We start from the raw sequence: 7,067 nt of genomic DNA, 5'->3' as shown, positions 1-7,067 counted from the left end.
GGGTGGGTGGGTAGATATTTAACATCACGACTGGAATAACAATGAAATTTAATTTCACACTTAAAGGATTAATTGAATTAATCATCATCATTTTACCATCCACTCTTCCATGCATTGGAGGGTGGGAGGCACCACACTGGAGAGTGGGAGGCACCATATTGGAGGGCAGGAGGCACCATATTGGAGGGCAGGAGGCACTACAATGGATGGTAGGAGGCACTGCACTGGAGGACAAGTGGTATTCATATACAGAATCATTATCATCATTGGCCGTCTATTGATATCAACAATGGCTGTCTCTACATAAAAATCACAAGTCAGAAACATCAGAAGTTGATTAGTCACCTTCTCAGGTTCCTGTTGTAAGCTGCTAAAATCTAGCAGTAGATATCAAGTTTAATCACCTCAAGTTGTGTTTAATGATATCCTTGTGTATCAGTTGGTAGTGGTGGGAGGTCTACCCTGGTTTCTCACACTGCTACACTACTAGCCAGCTGTAAGTAGAGTATCTGTCTGGGTGATCCTACTTTCCTCCATTCTTTGGGTAAGACCAAGCCAACAGAGATTTTTTTACTGCACCAACATCTTTTCCATGTTAAGGAGCTTAGTTTTCTCTAAGATGATGATGTTCCTGACCCTGTCTTTCCAAGTGAGGTTCATGATCTGCTGCTTAGTATACTTCACATATTAATTGGACTGTAATGTGTTTGCTATTCCACGTCACTCTCTAAACCTTTCGAACACAAGGTGGCCTTGTTTATCCTGCAGTCTAGTTCTTCACCAACTTCCCTTTACCCATCATTAATGATTGCATCACTCTGATAGGTAAAGGGGTTTGCTTCTACCAGATCTTGATCATTTACTGAAGATGGGTTCAGGTCATGCTACTTTGTTCAATCAATCATTCTTCGATGCAGATGAACAACCAATCAGGCTTCATAATAGAAGTTGTACTATTCATCCTTTTAATCTCTGAATACAAAATGTGGTTAGTGAGACCTCCATCTGGGTGATTTTCCTGAGTCACCATTGCACCCTTGTATAGCAATCCACCACAAGGCCATCCATTTACAGCTGAGTGGACTGGAGCAACGTAAGTGTTTTGCTCACAAACACAATGCATGACTGGTCTGAGAGTCGAAACCACAATCTTGTGTTCATGAATGCAACGCCCTAACCACTAGGCTTCACACTTTGGCTGATAGAAAAGTTCCATATATTAATATTTATGGTGAACTTTGTGGCTTCACCACTAAAAGTATCCACATTTTTCAAACATGCATGGTTTTAGTTTTGTTTTTGAAGTATTATTCATCTTTCAATAAAACAAATTCAAGTCAAGCACTGGATCATGTTAAACATTCAAATAATGGGATGTTGTGTCCCTCCCACCAAAATTTCTCACCCTATATCATCTATATCTATACTATAATAAAGAAAGCTGCTAATTAGTTATTATTATGTAGCTTTTACTAAAAGAAAGCAATTATTAAAGTCTACACTGTCTAGAAAATTCTTTAAAATTTTAATTTTAATATATTTTTATCAAAATTATTATTGAAGATTTCAACTACACAATCCAATTGCAAAACTAATTTTTATTCAATGTGGAAGCAAGGTCTGGAAGTGAAGGGCCATAGAGTTAACTTAGCAAAAACCAAAGTCTTAATAAGTAGGAAAGCAGACAAACCACAAATCCCTTCAGGTAGATGGCTCTGCTCAATCTGTAGGAAAGGCAGAGGTAGAAACTTCATTAGATGTACTCATTGCAAGCTATGGACACATAAGAAGTGCAGCAATATCAGAGGAAGATTAACTGGGAAAATAGTTTTTGAGTGTGGAAGGTGTACAGGTAACATAAACACTGAAAATGTACAGAAAATAGACTCCATCGACTGCCGGTGAGGTAAGCTAGAGTTAGTTGTTAGATTCCATTATTTAGGCAACCAATTCAGCAGCAGAGGTGGTTGCTCCAAGAGGGTAACTGCAAGAATAAAAGCTGGGCAAAGTTCAGAGAGCTCCTACCCCTGCTGGTAACAGAGAGCCTCTCTCACAGAGTGAAAGGCAGATTGTTTGATGCCTGTGTGTGAACAGCTATGTTACACGTCAGTGACTGCTGAGAACATGCATAAGCTTGAAAGAAATGAAGCTAGTATGCTTCACTGGATGTGCAATGTCAATGTGCATGTATGACAGAATGTAAGCATCTCAAGAGACAAATTAGGCGTAAGAGGCATCAGGTGTGGTATGCAAGAGAGACGACTGCACTGGTATGGTCATGTGACACGTATGGACAAGGACTGCTGTATAGAGAAGTGCCGATTTCTAACTGTGGAGGGAACCTGTAGTAGAGGTTGACCCAGGAAGACATAGGATGAGGTGGTGAAGCATGATCTTCAAACATTAAGCCTCTCGGAGGCAATGACTAGTGACAGACCTTTGGTGATATGATGTATTTGAAAAGACCTGTGAAACCAAGTGAAATTGTAGCCATGACTAAGCTGGTATCATGTAACTATCACCTATGCCAGTGGCATGTAAAAAGCACCATTCAAGTGTTGGGCCTTACAGAAGCAATGTGGCCAACACTGGTGTCACATAACAGGCACATAAAAACACCTAATACACTCTCAGAGTGGTTGGCATTAGGAAGGGCATGTCAAACCAGACTGGAGTCTGGTGTAGCCCATCAGCTTGCCAGCCCTGGTCAAACTGCCTAACCCATGCCAACATGGACAATGGATGTTAAATAATGATGATAATGATACAACATGATCATATTATACTGTGAGACAGCATTTTTTAACTTCTCCATTTATACTGCTGAAAATATAAAGATTGCCTAAATATTTGCAATGCTACTTTCTACAAGTTATAATCTTAAACCAGCATCATCCAAACTACACTGATTCTAGTATTCTTTCATATCTGTCGGGTGTTGTTGAAGAAACAGAAAGCTAAATAAGTGGTTTAATTTACTAACATCAGTTGTACTAAATACAAACCTATTTTATAAATGTCCTGTTCACGATGTTGTATTACACTGACAAGGACACCCTATGATACAAACAACCACTTAAACAATGCATTAGATGTCTGAGATATGTTCAAATACTTAAATAAAAACCTGACAGTCACAAGGTTTTTCTCACAGTAACATAAAAATGTGTTATAATGTATTCTTATAGAATAGTGTCAAAAATTATCTAAGGTGCCTAAAAACTGAAATTTTCCAGATGTTTATGTTTGAAGCCTCATAAATTACAAGTCTACAAAAAAAAAAAAAAAAGAAAATTAACTGTGAATGTGTTACTACTGTTGTTGTGTGTGCTTATAACACTGTGTAACACAATTTTTGTCCTTGGGCAACAACTGGTATTTCCTATTTGCTTTTCCCTAGAAAGTATGAAATTTTGCTTTTGTTACATTTATTCAAACCACAAAGAATTCCTCTCAACACATGGCTATGATGCTCCCCTACTACTCCTTCTCATGATCAGAGATGCACATACTGTCAGCCACTAAGTGGTTATGGTCAAGCAACTGACAAGCAAATCTGTGGTATTGAGCAGAATATTTGCTGTAATATATTTCTGCTTCAATAACTCAGTGCTGAATTTGTCTGAAATGTAATGGAAAATAGGTGAGTTTCAAAGCATTGATGCTCAGGTCACAAAAGCAAAGTCTGAAGGGAATAGTAGTGATTTCCTTTGATTTCTGTTTAGAAGTAAGTAGCAAATAACACTTACTAACAAAAGAAAGAAAAAATTTTTTTAAACAAAAATTTTGTTACACATTGTAATTTATATGAATACATGTCGAATACTTTGGAGGAAAATAACTCGCTGAGACTACTTATGAGGTATCCCATGGGACAGAGAGAAAAACAGAAAGGGAGTCTGTATACGATAGCAGGTTCTTCATATCCAAAAAGAGCAATACACTCTCAAATGGATATGTAAACTGATACTAGATGCTGCAGAATTTGTGATTGGTATTTTCTTCCAGTTTGTGATTGGTATTTTGTATCTAGGTAGAGTCGTTGTGCCAATATAACAACACATGCACTGGTTCAATTCCACTCCTTTAACATTAGTCAATTGGTTATATATCTATCCAACTAACTAATCGTTTGTTTAATTTCTTCATTAAACAGTCAATTGTTTGTTTTGTTTTGTATTTGTCAAAATTCTTTCATTGCTATTTGCAACCTTTTCTGTGACTTCTCTCTCAGTCCATTACAGAGGCCACATTTGTGTGTCTAAGGCCTTGTTGTTTGTATGTACTAAGTAGTTTTAAAGTGAGTCAGTCTGCACAATACACTCCCACTATTTAGACTTGGAGGTCTGACCACAGTGGCTCAGTGGACTAAGACAGCTGCAGTGACCAGCAAGCTGCATGTTTTACATTGGAGTAGCCCTCTAGGTGGATTGCCTTACAAAGTTGGAGAGCTCCATCTACCATGGAGTTGCTGGAAGAATGTCAAAGAGGGCACCAGACCCCCTGAGGGACTCCACTCTTTGATTTAAAGTTGCAGTTGACTCCCCTTGCCCTTTCCCTTCCCAAGGCACTCACAAGGGAGTGAAGGTTTACACCTGGGGTTTCTTCCATAACATGCTAATTAATCCATAGCTGGGACCCTGACAGGTGCTACTACTCCAGGTCAAAGTAGACCTGGGAACAATAGTGGCTAAGACGTGGTTCCACCCTCCTCCAAACCCTGAACCAGGGATCCACTACCAGATGCAGTTTAACCCTTTAGCATTCAGATTATTCTTTTAAAAGTGAAGGTGCATAGCTTGGTGGTTAGGGTATTCAAATTATGATTGTAAGGTCGTGAGTTCAATTCCCAGCAATGTATTGTGTCCTTCAGCAAGACACTATTTCAAGCTCCAGCCCATTCAACTGTCAAAAAATGAGTTGTACCTGTAATTCAAAGGGCCAGCCTTGTCACAGTCTGTGTCACGCTGAATCTACCTGAGAACTACGTTAAGGGTACATGTGTCTGTGGAGTGCTCAGCCACTTGTGCGTTGATTTCACGAGCAGGCTGTTCCATTGCTCAAATCAACTGGAACCCTTGTCGTCATAACTGGTGGAGTGTCAGTTTATTCTGTTAAATGTAATGCTTATTTATTCACATCATGCCAGCATGGAAAATGTATATTAATTGATGATGATGCTTGTTTTGAATTAATCATACATTATCTTGTAGCTTCAAGAATTTGATGATGTGGTTGTTTATTTTTAGAATGATATTGTAGGTTAGGTATGAGAGGTCCAATCTGGCCAGTTTGAAATAAAACTGGCAGAATATTTTGGCCTGATGTGGCCAGTTTGAACATGAAAGGGTTAAAGTCATACTCAGATCAAAGTATGAATACACACAATTTGTAACAGAACAACACTGAAATGTATTTCTTAGTATTTTAGTAAATAACTTTTTATTTATCATTAACTATTATCTGATGTGAAATTTCATCTATATAACTCCAGCATTCTGCCTACTGCAGTCTATGTAAGCAAAACATGGGAGAGCACAGAAAGGGTGGATAGAAAACTAAATATATTCCATCAAAGGTGTTGGAGAATGATCCTGAGGGTTAATTGGCAGGACTGTGACATAAATGAGGAGATTCTGAGAAGGGCAAGGTCACAAACACTTCAAGAGATTATAGCAGTGTTAGTTCTGCCTGGCTGGCCATGTTCTCCATCTAGCCCAGGGTCCATATGTCCCTTGGGGGTCCATTTAAGATTTTGTTGTTAAAATTTATGTGCAATAAACTGGTTATACTTCTCTAAGACACAAAAATATTTTAATATTTTTGTTATACAATTCCTAATAATAATTATTAAAATATAATACAATTTCTTAAAACATTGAATAGCAATAGGGGTCTAGTAGAGTAAAATAAGAATCAAAGGAGTCCATAGATAAAAAATGGTTGAGAATCCTTGATCTAGCTGATCAATAGCACCAGAAAATAGCCATGATTTGAGTACCACCTGACAGCAGGTGTAAAAGCTGGTCGGTCAAATATCACTTGGCAGCAGATATTTGTAGCTAATCTGAAGACAGGTGACATTATGTGGAATGGATGTGCAAGAGTAGAAACCAACCAAACTCAATGAAGGAAGCTTGTTGCTCAATGTTCTGAGCAGTACAGAAGAACCTAAGCTGATATGATACAAGTCTTTAGAAAATATATTATTACTACAATAAAGTTGATGAATTTGTATGTAAACAACTTACTCCTTTACAGAATAGAAGAGTTCACTGAGATATGACATGCTGAAATCACAGAATGTCTACAAAATTCTAAACTATGGTGTTTTATTGTTTATAGACTATAAAATGGTAATTAAGTCAATTTTAAGTACTATACAGTTCATGATTATGTACGCCACATACGTGGAATAATATTAAGGTGTGCTGTTTAATGCCTACAAAATAGACCATAAAACAGTAATTCACTTGGTTTAATTAATCTTAGTAGTCAGTTATGTAAATGATGTTTTATTTGCAAATTGGGTGAATACAGCAGGTTGTTTTTATGTGGTTCCCCGTTTTGTTACTGTTGGTCACTGTATATGCACAGATTCAACAACTTCACCTTACATCTTTTATCTTGTAGTGACACCTTTGATAGCAGACAACATTTCTGGAAAGCTTATCCACGCATGCGCAGGGACTAGTTCCGGAAGGAACACAGGAAGAGTCTCATGCGCATGCGTGGTCATTCGAAATCCAAGCTTCGCGCCCTTATTCATTCTCTTTCTCGCTGGCTGGCGAAGAGCCAAGACGTTGTAGCAGTCTCTCTCCAACATTCCAACTCTGGAGCTAGACAAATAACCACTCAACATCATTGACGGCATCTCAGCAACCAAAGGGCGAAGTGCTGCCTATTTCCTCTGTAAATAAATATTGTTGTGTTGATAGTTCAGAATCTGCATTCCGTTGTTTCTTCTAGAAATTTAATGTACGGAAGCGGTACACCTAATGGTGTATAACCACTTTCCTACAATTGGTGACCCCAACTCAAGAACAAACGCATCCCGGCACTTACCT

The 7,067-nt window shown here is 38.2% G+C and overlaps 1 protein-coding gene and 1 long non-coding RNA gene across 4 annotated transcripts in view; one reads left to right on the top strand and one right to left on the bottom strand.

Annotated features, from left to right (window-relative positions):
• The window catches only part of LOC128250784 (uncharacterized), a 17,089-nt gene extending 10,039 nt beyond the window's left edge, over positions 1–7,050 (top strand). Inside the window, exon 3 of the long non-coding RNA XR_008266765.1 lies at positions 6,634–7,050. This is a non-coding gene — a long non-coding RNA (uncharacterized LOC128250784). The remainder of the gene's footprint in view (positions 1–6,633) is intronic.
• Positions 1–7,067, bottom strand: part of LOC106874415 (myb-like protein U) — a 216,939-nt gene that overhangs the window by 202,971 nt on the left and 6,901 nt on the right. The window lies entirely within an intron of this gene.

The sequence above is a fragment of the Octopus bimaculoides genome, chromosome 25 (genome assembly GCF_001194135.2).
Source record: "Octopus bimaculoides isolate UCB-OBI-ISO-001 chromosome 25, ASM119413v2, whole genome shotgun sequence".
Lineage (NCBI taxonomy): Eukaryota > Metazoa > Mollusca > Cephalopoda > Octopoda > Octopodidae > Octopus > Octopus bimaculoides.
Note: the sequence above shows the minus strand (reverse complement) of the source record. Positions and strands in the feature narration are given on the sequence as shown.